The 16,180-nt window shown below is 43.0% G+C and overlaps 1 protein-coding gene across 23 annotated transcripts in view; it reads left to right on the top strand.

Moving 5' to 3' along the window:
- The window catches only part of LOC116396895 (receptor-type tyrosine-protein phosphatase delta-like), a 150,323-nt gene that overhangs the window by 26,554 nt on the left and 107,589 nt on the right, over window positions 1–16,180 (top strand). The window lies entirely within an intron of this gene.

The following is a 16,180-nucleotide window of genomic DNA, read 5'->3' as shown; positions in this document are numbered from 1 at the left end:
GAGAGAGAGAGAGAGAGAGAGAGAGAGAGAGAGAGAGAGAGAGAGAGTCTCATCTTTTATTTTCCCTCTCTTGTACTTTTCCTCTGATTTTCAAACCCATAAAACGCCGCACGCCATCAGCACTTGGCACGGTGTGTGCGGCACGAAACAATCTGCGTCCTCAAAAAATGTATTTGGCTCCAGATTTTGCTCGCTCGAACACAATAACATTGTGTTAAGATAACAAAGAGACACTCTGGGTAACACTCCCACTGCACTCCCCTCCTGGTGAAGCCGTGGTCAGAAATGCAGGGAGCGAAAATCAGCAGCCAGTAGGACACTTTATCTAGGAATTATACAGCACGTGTCATAGATTTACATCCCGTCCTTCCATTCGTTATTAAACGCTTTCAATCAATAAGATATATCATAAGCGCTGCATAATAATTCTGCACAGTGCACACAACGAGTAATAATATACAGTAAATCCTCTTCCACGCTGTCTTGCAACTGAATCTGCCTGTCACAAGCTGTTAGTCATAACCGGGTCTGTCTGCAAATTAAAAAAAAAAAACCTGCCTTATAGTTTTTTAAAAGGCAAGGCCACTGTTATTGTTTATTTGGGGATTACAGGTTTCACCGTTGGTATATCTCAAACTTATTACTTTCAGACTGCTGTGTTCTGTAATAATATCAGCAGACTCACAATATTTTTAAGAAGAAAATTAAAGTGTTACGGCCGTACAACCGGGTCTGACCTCGTGGCTTGGGCATACTGTGTGTGTGTGTGTGTGTGTGTGTGTGTGTGTGTGTGTGTATGTGTGTGTGTGTGTGTGTGTGTGTGTGTGTGATATCCGACTGCAGTGTATCAGTGTGAGAATGGGCAAATCCTGTGGTGTGCATGCAGGGCTTTTCTTTTTTTAAACATTTAATAACCCCCCCTAGTTTGTGTGATTGTCTTTATGGATTTTCAACATGTAATTGTAAAGATTGTTGTTTATAGTCTTTTCATATGTAGTTGACAAAATATAAATAAAATTTAAATATATAGTTAACAATTTTAACTATAAAGGAATAAAGTTACTAATTGCCCTCGCAAAAAAAAAAAAAAAATAAAAGAGTACAGCCCTATATTTAAAATTGTCTTTCATGCTTTAGCTTCTAAAAACTCCTCTTCAAATAGATGAAGAGTTTGCAAAAAAAAAGTCCTGTTTAGTACACGGGGAACAAAACACTGTACAATGGTTCAAACAGAGTGACAACAAGAGACAACAGTTGAAGACATGGAAGACTTCACCAGTCACTGGTGAAATACACTGGAAGCTGAGCATCGACATGTGTGCAGATTCAAATAGAAACATATGTTTCAATGTCAAGTGTTTCAGAATAATGTAGCCTGTCACAAATCTTTCTATTCTTAAAACTTCACAATAGAAAAAGAAGGTTAGTCTCTGGTTTGTACTATCGGAGACCTCTTGAATCTAACCACTGAGTAGACTGCAGAGGAACTAAAGACAACCTGCTACCCAAAATATGGAGGGCCCAAATGCATTATTCTTTTTCCAACTTATATGAGATAAAAGGAAAAGTATAAAACTTAATATTTCTATATCCATTTTAGTCATTTAACTGACAATAGTATTTAAATCAGAGTTGTCTGAGTTGTTGATGTGCCTGATTTGGCTTCTTCCCCGGACTGAGTGGGCGAAAACATCCTGTGCTTTATTGACATTTCCCCTCACACTCTGTTACACGTGTTGCAGCTGCAAAGGCTGGCCAGTTTAATACGTTCATTATTCCTATAGGCACATGTAGTTTAAAGAGCTCACGTTGTGCCCGGCTTAGCTTCACCGAACTGAATCAGAAACCGGAGCAGCCTTATCAGCCACAATAACTGAAAGCATCTAACTTACCCTGGCAGGGTAATATTCTACAAAAACATTACATCCTGATAGCAATCAATGAATCAAATGCTCTGGCAGAAAAAGAAAGAAAAGAAAGAAATCGGGTATCTGCGGCTGTCACAGGACAGTAATTAGCCCGTCCAATCATTTCATTCGTTCCAAAAGTAACGATTGGACGGAGTGAAGTGACAAACTGTCAGTGTTGCCGACTTGGCAGCTTTCTCGCCAGATTTAGCGACTTTTGGTACTATCACTGCTAGCTACTTTCATTGGAAGACAGTTGGCAACACTTTTAACACAATTATGAAGAAATAGCATACTCTTGCTTGTTTCTCAAGATTGCCCACCTTAGCTTGAAACTCCTATGCTGTATGGTGACTCACAGACCCAAAGCCACTAAGAATAAATGGCTGAAAAGCAACAACAGATACATGAATTATCACGGTTATCATCGGTTTCCTACCAACAAAACCCTTTTCCATCAGAAGAATTTGAAAGAAGTTATAATCACATAAAGCGCGACACATTTTTGAAATAACCATAATGAAATTTGGCTCCAACAATTTAGAGAAAAAAGACATTTGGCTTGTGGTTTTTTACCCTGCATTTTAATGCTGCCACATACTGTATCATTGATAAAACGCTGTGATACTGTAACTACAACTGAATTTTGTCCAAGTCATCCACCCCTGCTTCAGATCTGAGGACCGGTAGAGAGAGGTGCCAGCCTTTCAAAGAAGTTAAGACATAAAAACACCACAATTTTAGCTACATGGATTTTACCGAACACATGACATGTTGGTGTTTGTTTGCTGTGGTGCCAAAGGTTGTGCATCAGATTTTTTTCTCAGATATGTGTGTGCTTTTCTGTGTGTGTGTGTGTGTGTGTGTGTGTGTGTGTGTGTGTGTGTGTGTGTGTGTGTGTGTGTGTGTGTGTGTGTCAGGGCATGCATCAACGCCTTGGTCTCTGTCTCCCTTCTTGTGTGTATCTGGTTCCTAGTGTTTGGAGTGGGCTCTGTTGGGACTGAATCTATGTAGAGCCTCATTAGTGGCTAAGTTTTGGCTAGCCCGCTGCTACTGGAGACTCAATCGAGGGGGGGTTGGGGGGGGGCTGCGCAAAGTCATATGTTACTCTCTACTGCTGGCCCAATCTGCCATATTGGCGCTTGCTTGAGACGGTGGGGTTTTGTATCTTTTACTGTGCACGTGTATCTTTCCAAGTGGTGGTGGTATTGTACAGTCATGAGGTGCTTGTTGTCCAACGTTGGGCACCAAAGCAAACGGATACAGTTATTTTTATTATTTAAAGCAGTGGGTCAGGACCCACAAGAGGGTTTTCGGGAGATTATTGGGTTGCCAAATAAATTAGAATTCCACAGTCTTTTTTTAAACATTTATATCTGCAGTACACCTTCAAGCCACACGAAGGAGCCCAAATGTTCGTATTGTAATTATAGCCTTCTTATAACATTGAATCTAATACGAAAGGCTTGCTTACATTCTGTTTCTTTAAATCACTCCTGCAAAATTTGCCTAAAACGCCTATCCAAGGCGTACCCAAAGTAAACTGACAGCTCTTATTGAACCATTGGGAGTACATGTATGGTTTTAGTTTCTATTGAAAGGTAACACTCTGAAGTTTCTTCACAAACAGTCAGAATCACTAAGTAAGTGCTACTGGCATTGAGCTATAGAGTTTACAACACACTGAAACAGAAGGTTTTTATTTCCACCTGGATTTTTTTTGGCCAACAGATGCCTGCAGATAACTATGGCTGGGACTTATTAGCTGGAAAACACAATGGTACCATAGCATGAAGTCATAGTACCTGGTAGAAGTTCAAATGTAATAACAATACGACAGAAAATGAATATTTTACACATAGTTTACGAAGGGTAAGTCTGCGTAAAAGCGCTTTTGGATACTCGTGGTCACCAGGCAAAATGCCTAGCCTACCCGCAGGCGGGCCGTCAGAGTGGTAACTGATGAGAGGAAATAAACCAGAGCCTGTTAAAGATAGGGTTGCTAATCTTGAGAAACTAGCGAGAGTATGCTAGATTTTGATTTCACCCAAAAAATCCAGCCCAGTCCGATTTGGCCCTTTTTTTCATTGAAAGTAGCAAGCAGCGCTAGCTATAAAAGTAGCTAATTCTAGCGAGAAAGTCGCCAAAGTCTTCCAAAGCCACTCTCCCAAAATTATCACAATGAACTTAACAATACGGCTTTGGTTAATACTCGCAGCTATAAGCTAGCAGGTAGGCAGACAGGCAGGTAGCCCGTCTTATCATTTCATCTGAGCCTAATGAAGGGATTGGACGGGGTTTATTACAGCCCTGAAACAGCCGCTGATACCGGATTTGATTAATTGATTGCTGTCAGGATGTAGTGAGAATCTCAACAAATTTAACAAGAAATGTTTTTGAGGAAGATTGCCAACCCTGCCTTTAACTCCGCCTAAATGCATTTTGTTTAATTAAATGCTGAGAGGAAATGAAAAGAACGAGATAGTTCTTTTATTTCATTTACTTGGTCTACTTTAAAAGTATTCAACATGTGAATATATTTTCAATAACACATGCATAAAACAAAGTTTATTACATTAATCAAACGTGTATCCTTTACCTAATCAAGATAATATAAGGTGGTGCGGAAATAGCAGTACAGATAGTCAGGAATGTTACGCACAAATTCTTCTCATGATTTATAGATATGGATCGATTTTTAATCGTGCCGCTGTGTGTGACGGCAACTGCTAAAACTCTCCGCTTCACAGTTTGAAAACCTGAAAAAGGTTATTCTATACAGTATATGAAGCAGTCCAAATTGGCCCCACCCCGACCGACTATTTACATGGCTGGCTAGATACGTAGATAAATGTAGACACGGACAGGCGTCCAACCCACACATGAACCGGTCCGGTGCACAGTGTTGCTGTATGCCTACAACCACTTCAAACAACTTAAGTTGTGTAATGTTGTGTTGTGTTCGTGATGAAACTCATTTAAAGCCTTCGCTTTCATAGCTTTCGCTCAGCGGGAGAAAGGTTAATTATCACATCCTGTTACAGACAGACAGGACACCTCCTCCTGTCTCACACACACACACACACACACACACACTCACACTCTGAACCACACAAACACGCAGACCATCAAACAAACTGTGTGTGTGTATCTGTCATATAAAGATGTAATCCAGCATCTGTTTGTCCTCGTTTGCCTCATCACTCAACTGAGGCCTTCATTTCCTTTCTTTTTCTCTACTAACTTCCTACTGCCTCTCTCCTTCCTCCTCCTCCTCCTCCTCCTCCTTTCATGAAGTCGTTCATCAGGAAGGAAAACGGACGGAGTTCCCTCGGATCACGTTTCTCCGCTTTGATACGACTTGTGAATTGTGAAGGTTTATCACAGAGGAAAATTGGGGGGCGCGATTCAGAAATGACAGAGTGGACAGAGGTGTTCAGCAGGTGTGAAGCATGTGATTCGCGCGAAAACGATTGCTGTTGTGTTCTTTGGAAGACGGCAAAAAAACATTTTGAGTGCAAAAGAACAAACAAAACGAAACTGACAACTCAAAAGGAACCGTGGAGAAGCAGTGGGTTTTCTTTTCTTCTAAAAATGAACAACTCCACTTCAGATCGCGATCCTTTTTTTTTATAAATCCACACTCTTTCATGTCATCCACTCTTCTTATCACTCCTCAAATACTCCCGCTCCTCCTCAGAAGTCTCTCTCTTTTTGTATTCTTATCCTCCCGGATTTTTGCGCCCATCCACCTCCTCCTTCTTTCTCCATCCTCATTTCATTGCCAGTCTAGACAGCTTCCGAAAGCAGGTGCTGAGGTGAGGGAGAGGCGGGGGTGAGAAGGAGGGAGCAAGGGAGGAAAGGAGCCAAGGGTATAAGGAAGACCGAGTGAGAACAGAGAGAGATTAATAGATCAAGTGGAGAGGCATATGATGAAAGTTTAGAAGAGTATGGAGAGGGAAGGAAAGGAAATGAAAGGAGAGAAAAGAGGGATGAGGTCAGGTTGAGGTAGGATTGGAGCAAAGAGGAAGGAGGGGGGAGGGGATGTGGGGGTAAGGAGGATATCTGAGTAAATCAGGTAGGCGCTATGCGGAGGGGAGAGGTGCGGAAGAGGCTATTTTAATGCAGGTTGGAAATCAGGTGCTCGAGGTGAGGCGAGAAGGAAGTGGCAAACAGAGGAGAAAGGGGGGGGGGGGGAGTGTGGAGCGAATTAAGTAAAGAGGCAAGAAGTGTGGAGGGAAGGAGGGGAAATAAAGAGGCTGACGGGGGAGGAGAAGGAGAAAAGGTGGGGGCTAAGTGAGAGAGAGGGGGGAGCAGATGGATGGATGGATGGATGGAGCATGTGTAGGGGAGAGGACAGGAACAGTGTTGTGCTTTTATGGGAGGACACCGACTGCACGGAAGTGAGGTGGGTAATAAGGCCATAGCTCATTCCTGTGGAGCAGCCTCTATCCTATTAGTGACTACCTCTCACTGGATGACTTATGTGCACCCCGTTTTTCACCAGCAGGATGACGACAGATGCTTGAGAAGAAACAAACACATGCGCGCGCACGCACACACACACACACACACACACACACATTCATACACACACATTCATACAGCCGCAGGAGCGATGACAGGAGAAATCTGCTCCTGCTTTCTGATGTAAAGAGAGAATGGCATCAGTGCAGAAAAACCAACAGTTTACAACAAAGTGTCAGATTGTTGAATATAGGTGTACGTCATGTGATTCTAAGTGAAGAACAGCATTGACAAAGTAAAAAGATACTTTTCTAATTACTCAACCACTAATGTAATTAGTCTATATTATTTCATTAGTCAGCCCAGGCCAGTCAAAGGTGTCTCTAACGATGCTGAATACCAGATTGGGATTGTTTCTATTGCCTCCACACGGCTCTCAACATGGTTGACGGCTGAAGCTTTGTCTATACTCGCGCTTGGTGCCATAGTGCAAGCCTCCACAGACGGCATGTGGAGCATGAACGGAGGCATTTATGCTCGATGCGATGTGCGCTGTATTATTCTCTGAAACGCCAGAGGGTTTACAAACAACATCAACTATGAAGAATCAAAAAGACAATGAGTGTAACCCATAGAAGTGCCCATAGACTGTAGGTGTCACAAAAAGCCATAAACCAACCTCCACAATGCCGAGGAGGGATTGCAATCTTGAAACTCATATCTCATAGACTACTTTATCGCTTTCATAAAAGCCCTGTAAAGAAAAAGGTCAAGTATTAAAAGCGTTATATAGAAGCAAAGGTTGAAAATAACTGTAAGCAATTTGATGTGGCTGGCAAAATATATACTCATGAAGATTTTTAAGACCACCTGTTTCTAAAGCATTAAAAGCAAATTGGCCTTCTTTGTATAATCCCTAGACGATGTAGATGTAAATACTTTTATCAGTGAACTATTTGTGACAGTCAGATGATCGCGCCAAATTACACTTGCGCTCCACGCTCCATGCTTTTTTGGCGCACGTGTCTCGCGCCGGCTTCACTACGGCAATTAAACTTAAGCCGGCAGTTCACAGCTAATGCTGCTATCAGCGCTAACAGCGCAAACTACAGCAAAAGTGCGGACAGAGCTAATGGTGTTAACCTGAGGTTGACCTGTTAACCTGAGTTGCTACACTTCCACGGCATTGCAGCTGGTTGGGACGGCGTTATCAGCCGTAACCGCTGTATAACTGAACCTCGCTTTTTGTCCTTTTGTCTTCTTCTTTTTCTGTTGACTTATATGGACGGTTGGCCTCCATAAGTGTTGCATCACCGCCCTCTGCTGGACTGTCCCTTGCCCCATCTATTTTGGCTTTGCCGTGGCATGTGTGAAACATTGACTGTAGACTGTAGAAGTGGAAGTAGTCGTTATGTCACCCATTGGCTTGTGGACTACGGTTTTGAAGCCTTGAGTTGGGCATTTTGTCCATCACCATCTTGTATTTTTTGCATCCTGTGAACGGATGTGACCATATATTGACTGCGGAGGAGTGACGGTTATACCCTAAATGGGACCATCATTTACTAAATGAACACCATGCTGTATTGAAAAAGACTTGAAACTAGAGATTGAGACCATAAACTCATGTTTACAATATTTAGGTAATAAATCAAGTGAGAAATAGAGTCATTGTCTCATAGATAAGCATTCAATTGGATTTATTTTTCCAACCAGAGGCGCCCCCTGATGGCCATTAGAGAGAATGCAGGTTTAAGGCCCTTCGGCATTGGCTTCACTTTTCAGAACCGGAGGTTGCCGCCTGGTGTGAAAGAGGCTTACTTACAAAACAAGCATGTGAACCAGCTGTCATGAGTTGATGCACAGTCTTAGCTCACTCTGCCAGTCCAAGATCAGATTGATGTTCAGAGACACCTATGGAAAAACTCAGCCTGCTCCAAGAACTGATCGTCTTCTATTCAGCTAACAACCTTGTACACATACAGTGGGTGTCTGGGTGCTGTATAATAAGTTGCTCCAGGGAATATTGTAATTGCAAGATATTAAACAAAACCCTTTGCCATCTTGCTAGGGCTTGCATTTGGACCAGGCCCCACACTTACTTCATAAACCCTCCCACGTCATTTTAATTTTTCTAAAACAGTGTCAGAACAATCAAATCAAAAAACATCCAAACAAAAATGGCGGGGAAAAAAGTCCTATTTGTCTTACAGTTTCACAGAAAAGCCACCAGAATATCCTTTTAGTCAAAACTAGAGGATTAGTACTAAAAATAAAAAATAAGAAACCTGATGGTCTTGATTCCGCACACATAAACACACACTCACATACACAGTTAAAACATCTTTTCAATCCCACCATGTCCTTTAAAGTGAAAGTTCATCTGTGTTATTGTAATTTACCGTCTCTGTGGTGACATTTTCTCCCGAGAATGAAGGCTGACCCCGTCAGACTCCTCAACCGCTGGAGTCCAAGCGAACCCAAGGACTAATGGTTCGGAGAAAGGGGGGATATAAGAATATATTCCAATAATTCTTTGCCATTTTAATTAAATTTATGCATATTGGTTCCTTGTGAAGAATTTGGGGCAAGTGTATCAGCGAGAGGGGGGGAAGAAAAAGAGAGAAGGAAGAGAAAATGGGTCACATTGGGAGAGGGACTGCGAGCGCTTCATTAGGAAACCCGTTGCAGTCATTCTGTGGCCATTCTAATTCTGCTCCAGTATTCCCATTCTGCTGTTGCGGGGATTCCAGTATCAGACTAACATTCGTGACCTCATCAAAAGCAAAAAATAAGCAGGTGTCAGGTCACGCCGGTCTCACCCAACCACCACCTCTGTGACAGTCGGCCGCCCTTTCTCCGTCTATTCCACCTAAATTAACGCTCCGTCTCGCTCGCCTCTGAGAGAATCGTGACAGGTGTTTCTTATCCGGAACTGTGCAAGTTCTGGGTGAGAAATAGCTGCGCGCATTGTCTTTACCGGTGAAAGAATTAAGACTTTAGTGCCGAGACAATTTGATATTCAAGGGTATTAGATGTACTGTGTAATCTTGCCTTTCAAAGATGATAGCTGAGCAGATGGAACAGGGCAAAGCTTTTGTCAGTTCCTCCACTTTAGAATGTCTTCCTCCCTCTAATATCTCATTTGCCCTTTCTCATTTGCTAATTCTCCCCCCCCCCCCCCCCACCATAACATCCATTCATTTTTCTTGCTCCCCCCTGTGTTGTAGACACTTTCTTTCACTTATTTCACCCTCTCAGTCATTCGCTCTCTCTGCCCCCCGAAGCAGTGGCGCCTAATATGTCTTTAAAAGTAGGACAGCACTGAGTAATTTGTTGCACCTACCAAATGATAATTCAGAATTGTCACTGTATATCCATGATCGTGTGCCCCTCCGAGCACACGGTAGCATCTGCTGCTCAAAGAGAGCAGTCATCGAGATTTTCTCGCCATTGTGCCGTCAAAATGGAAATCTGAAAACGTAGGATTACTTCACAAAGACGTGACACCGTTTCTCAGCAGGGTTGCTTGTGCCCTTTATGTAAGCTGTGTTATTACACTGCCATTACATGGAATTTACCGTGTTGTAGACTGCTGTAGCTTGTCTTCCTTCTAGTAAGTGTGAAGTGTATAGCTTCCTTCAATTTCAACCCTTTTTTTCTCTGTGCTGTTCTGCCGTAATTGTGGCATTTTGAATAGTTTGGCCTCTCAAGAGGCAAAACGGACCGGATCATTTACCGAAAGGTCTTGAAACTTCTGGAATATTCCAACAATTTTACACATGAAAGCCAGTTTAGTAGCCTTTAAGGGTATGTTTTAACCTGGATGCTATTTTCATATGTTTTTGTGTCAAAGCGATTAATGAGGACAACAATTTTAGAAATTGGTGTCCTCGTTGACAAACTCTGACCAGACCGGCACTCCTCTCTCCAACTCTCGCTCACATTTCCACCGCTGTCTTCCGGTAACAAGTCACATGACACAATAGCAAACAGAGCGGATAAAGCGAAAGGTAAAAAAAAAAATAAAAAAAAAGTTTGTATTTCTCTGTGTTCTTTCCATAATGTCAGACATTTATAATGACGGTGGCGAAAAACAAGCACTTATGGTGGGCGTATATTGACGTAGAGGAATTTACCGGAACAACGTCATAGCTCTCCGGCTGCAGCGTTGTCCCTCAAAAACTGTTTGACAATTTAAAAAAACTTGTTGTTCCCATTAGTCACTTAGGCGTGTACGAAGGAGCAGAATTTATCTTTTCCGCCTCGAGAGCTGCCACTTCTATGCAGGGAATTGCCGACTTTGAAATAGGCTGTGGAGGTTTTATCAATTTGACTCGGCACCTATCTACTGTGCGCACGAATCCCTTCTCCTCCAGTTTATCACTATTTTTGTGGACTTTATTCAGCATATTTTGTATGTTCTCTTCGAGTCAAAAGCAAGAGGTTCTGCGATTGAACGCTAGCTGCTCACACAGGCAGTGTGGCCTGGGGGTTAATACATGGGAAAAGATTGGGGTCCAGGTCAAAAAATACCAAAGTTATGTACTAATTAGCATGAAACGTTGTGTAGTGTCTTCTGTCGGGGGTTGAAACATCTGAGAAAATAAACCTAGTGAAGTCCTCCAGGTTATCTTGTCTTAGATCGGGAAGACTATAACGTTCTTAAGTGGGTGAGAACTGGCTTATCTAGCTGCGTTATTGGAAGCTTGACCCAAACTAGGGGACTAAAAGTCAAAGATGTCTCTCCCATTGCGATATTCTCGTTTCAATATCTCTCTTCCAAGAAGTCCAACTTGCCATATTAAATACTCACTGGGCCGCTTGTAATTGTTGCTCCAACATATGAAACATTGAAGTGCATTTGAAACCTGCATTATTATTATTATTATTATTATTATTATGTTTGGCCACTTGGGGGGACAAACTGTTGACACACGATTGACGTTATCTCCTCACAAAGTTGATATAGTGAACACGCTAATAAACAATTAGCCTATTTACACATCCAGTAGACACACCGCTACATTAGCATTCATTTGGAGTCGGTTATCTCGCCATTGGAACTCCGAAATTCGCTCTCCGTTCACTGCTGCTGGACACCAGTCAAAAGGATGTGTGTGTTTTTTTGTTGAGACTGAACCAGTAAAGTTGCATGCTTTTTGAAACCGCAGCCATGAGTAGAAAGACGATTAAAATGCTCCGTGGAGCTGAGGGGAACGGCAGTTTGGTAATAATTCTCTGTGGGTTTGTTACTACAAGCGGCGCCTTGAGCATTACACTAAATCGTATTTTCCATTGTCAAGTGCTGCTTTAAATTCTGTATTGTGCTGTATCATTTAATTCACAGTCGAAAAGCCTTACGTTCTAACGGGGTATTCCTCACTCCGACCTCTTAACCTTCACCCTAAGTTGGCCTCAAATCAACATCAAGTCATGTGTTCTCACTCTGCCTAAGCTTGTCATTGATAAATTGTCTTCTCAAGAATATAGAGGTATAAATATAGAGGTTTTAAAACCAACCCTTTGGTTTAGCTCTTGAGAAAATCCGGCTGCATCTGGTTCGTTAAATCAAGACGTGAATGCTCGCTGGAGCATAATCTGACTCGACTCAAAAATGCAAAATGAAGCTGTGCTTATCCTTCTTTAGGCTTTAAGAGGAGCAAACTTTCTATGTAGTATAGGACTTGAATTTCTACATTCCTCTCCATCTCGCTGTTGACTCGCCCGTCTCATGCGCACGTTGTTGGACGAGCACACAGACGCCACAACTGTTTCGCGCGCCAGCAGGTCACTTTTTCCGAAGACTCGGTTGAGTTATGCGTGGGCGTGCGTCTTCTCGAAGTGCTTCATCATCCTCGCGGATTTCACATATCCCTCTCGTGTAAACTCTAAAAAAAAGTTGTAAACAAGTTTCCAGCTGTTTACGATAAAACTAGTGTCATGTGGCTCCGAGGGTCCCTGTTGCCGGCTTGACCTGCGATAACCTCACCAGCATCCTGGGGCCAACTTTGATCAGCGCTGCGCACGCACCTCGAAAGAGTAAACATGTTTACGAAGTTCGATTTTGAAATGTAATTCTCTCTTGAAATAAATCTTGAAACGCCCCCCTCCCTAACGAGACGGCTCAGCGCGAGGAGGTCTGTGTCTGGAGAGGAAGTGTGTAGGTAATGTCAGTGTTATGCCCCCCCCGCCACACTACATTTAAAGTAGGGCTTAAGAGAAGGCCGTCTGATGCCCACCCTGCTCACCCACTTCGCCTTGATGTTGAGTCCAGCTGACAGAAACCTAAGAAGAGTGTTTCACGCATGCTGAGTGAAGCCAAACCCAAAGTGAGCCGAGGTCCGCCGAGCTGCCCACGGTTGGGGGTTAGACATCAAAAAATGATCTGGGCCATCAGCGCGGCAGAACGGCGCAGAAATAGTTTCGGTTCACGGAATGTAAAGGGTACGTGGAAGCACTTTAGTGACCTAAATAACGCGGCTGCTTTTCACCTGAATCATTCCCAACACCACCGGGGCAGGAAAAAAGGGAAAAGGCGATTGTCCAGCCGAAGCAACCGCAGTCGAATCCCCCTCAATTTACTATCAACGTTTCGACTGCCGCTGAACAGTCAGCCATGAAAAGGATTCAAAGGCACTCTGAAGGGCTCCCATGGGGAATCCTAACAGAGATGCAAAGCAACTAAAAACGGTTTGCAGGCAGACTCTCACCACAGGTGCCACTTTTACCTCACAGAAATCGGGGAAGACTAACAGTAATGTCGGCTCTGCAAAACAACGGAATAAACATAACTTGTCCGGCTGCACTGGACCTGTAAGACCGGAATTGCCCGCGCCAACGTGAGCTTTCTCGAAATGATCTAGTTTCCAAACTCTTTTTCTCTGCCGAGTGCTGCCGAGGCTTTAATTACTTGAGCTGGGCCAGCGCAGGTGAAGCACATTCTCACTAACAAGGTGGTTTCCATCCAGGGAGCACTGAGAACCCACCAGGAAAACAAACATGATGGAGAGGAAAACCGACGGCGCAAAATAGAGGGTATCTGATGCTTAATAACCCCCCCCCCACCCAACTGATTTCACCAGCCATGTCAGATCGTTACAGAGGAAACATGGTGCGAGAAGAGAGGGACGACTTCACTTGTACATCCGGGGGAAGGAGTGCGTCATCGACTGAAAATACAGTGTGAACCAGTTTTCACACGTGGCGCACATACATTTGCCACACATGCAAGCCAGGGCGGCACTCAAACCAGCTGTCTTAGACACAGATCCTTTCTTCTCATTATGTTACGTGAGATTATGTCAGACGTAAGGCCCCCGCGACCCCCCGGAAAACCCTGCAGGGTGAAGGAATGTAACAGTAATGACATATGTCCTAGTTTTTTCCCCACTGGTAATTAAAAAACAAACCAAAAAACATCATCTTTACATCATCTAGATCCTGCAGTTAATGTATTCTGCCATCATCGTCCCTGCCCCTTATTCCAGTTAAGTCGGTCAGCAGCACAGACGCAGGAATGGTGTAACAGCACAGACTAGCGGTGGCTCTTTGTTATGGCACCAGGCTCCACGATCACACTGCTGTGAGCTCATCCTTGTTCTTTTTGCTTTAAAATGTCACGGCTGTGAAGTGTGTTGCTGTGTAACAAACTCTATTTGGGGGCCGAGACCCCTTTTACTGCCTCTACCATTTGAACTCTTAGATGCCATTGGAACTATTTCATATTCTAAAGCTTTCCAACTTTAATACTTCGTGTGATAAATGGAAACATTTCCAAATAGAAAAATTCAACAAAAATAAAATGTAATTGAATGTTAATACCACCACTTAACTTTCCTTTGGACTCAACTCGACAGAATTTCTAGCCTGCATTTAAAGTAATTAAAATTAAAAAGCTTTCAGATTCTTTGACGTTATGACTTTTGGTTAAAACTCATAACGGCTGGCCTAATAACTGTATCTGACTCGTGGTGAGACACCACAGGATCTCACTATTAGGAACCCAGTAATGAACACCAACAGAACACACGAGAGATTTTCTTCAGTTCACGCATGTTTATTTGCATCACACAGTAAACCGAGCTGTCCCAGAATCAACTAACTTCACAATAGCAATGTACATCCCTTTATACCTCCATTCTTCCCTAGGCTGGGGTAACTTCATCGGTCCCTTGGGTCTCCCCCCTCCCCAGGTTCCTGCCTCGCTCTCTGTCCCTAGGCCCCTAAATAGACATGCAACGTGTACAACAGACATGTAAAACAGAGGGTTTTGATTAATCACCGTCTCCTTCCCCACTCGTCTTCCTCTGATTTAACATCAGTGGCAACAGGTCACCTTGACCGGCTCATCCATTAGAAAACCTGCATCACTTGTACATCTGCTTCCCCCCCCCCCCCCCCCTCTATCTTCACCCATGGCTCCTAGGCCTCTATGCTTACCTTCCTACTCTCAAGGGAACAATGAAGCGTCTGAAACAGCGAGACGGTTGATGAGCAAATCCTCCCCAGATGAGTCTGGTTGAGTTGTGCATATATTCATAAAGTTGAGTTGTGCATATTTTCATAAAGTTGAGTTGTGTTTTCATACAGCGAAACATAGACTCCCTGGCCCTTCCTAATCCCTTGGCCATCATAGATTACAGCCCGTGGCCTACATTTTTCCTGATTTCCCCTCTACCCGACAACAGTAGACGCTCCACTAATTGTTGTCTGACAGCCCCCTTTCTTTGACCCCCTGACAGAGGATCCTGTTTGATCCTGTGAGCATACACTCAGTTGTGAAGTAGTTGCTTCAAAGATTGAACTTTGCTTTACCTGCGCGTCAAAAGTTTACAAGGTTGAGGCGGGCAAAAGAGCACAAACACCCTGCCTCAGTGATGTGATTAACATATGACAATGATACAGGCCAATATCACAGTATGAATGTGAATATACATGAATACATTTCAAATTATGGATATGGTTTAACGCAAATATATTTCAAGACACGTATATACATTGTTCTCCCACAATTGTCCTATAAATCCAGATCTTTAGACTTCTTTAGTCTTTCAGTAAGTGCTTCAACTCAACAATAATAAACGCTTTGCTGTGTGTCACAATCGCATCAGTTTCTATTGGCCCAAAGCTAAAAACTAAGGTATTGGGCACAATATACTTGTTTTAATACCTCAAATGGTCCCCATCTGTATGCACTTTTTAATAATACAGCACATTTTTATATATTTTTTGGGGGAAATGTTGACAAGTCCAAAATACAGTGAGCACGAACTAATAAATATTTTTTTTATTTTGTATTAATTCAGCAAAAAAACGCGTCCCACCTGCACCACCCCTAAGCTTGAGATACACCACCGAGGGGCGCTAAAGAAAATAAATAAATAATAATAACATTTTAAAAAGGGAAGAAATAACTAATACCAACAATGTCATCCAATGTCAAGACAAAATATAATTGAATAATTTATATCAAATTATGTTACTCCCTATTTGAGAATCACTGCTGTATACTATGCTTAATCATTTTAAAACTGATCTGATTGGATGTGGACGGAGGACGGATTTCAAAACAAAAAAGGAACCGTGCAGCTGCCCCGTGGTCCTCTGAGACCCACCCCCGATTTCGCTCCACCAGTGAAGTGATTTCGGTTTAGCTATGACTTGGTGCGCTCTGCTGCACTGCTATAGATGGCAGAAGAACTCTGGATAACTAACAGCACAGGGTCACTGCAGACACCAAACACGGAGGAGGTGGACGTGTGTGTGTGTGTGTGTGTGTGTGTGTGTGTGTGTGTGTGTGTGTG

The sequence above is a fragment of the Anarrhichthys ocellatus genome, unplaced genomic scaffold, assembly GCF_004355925.1.
Source record: "Anarrhichthys ocellatus isolate YVR2014 unplaced genomic scaffold, GSC_Weel_1.0 scaffold61, whole genome shotgun sequence".
NCBI lineage: Eukaryota > Metazoa > Chordata > Actinopteri > Perciformes > Anarhichadidae > Anarrhichthys > Anarrhichthys ocellatus.
Note: the sequence above shows the minus strand (reverse complement) of the source record. Positions and strands in the feature narration are given on the sequence as shown.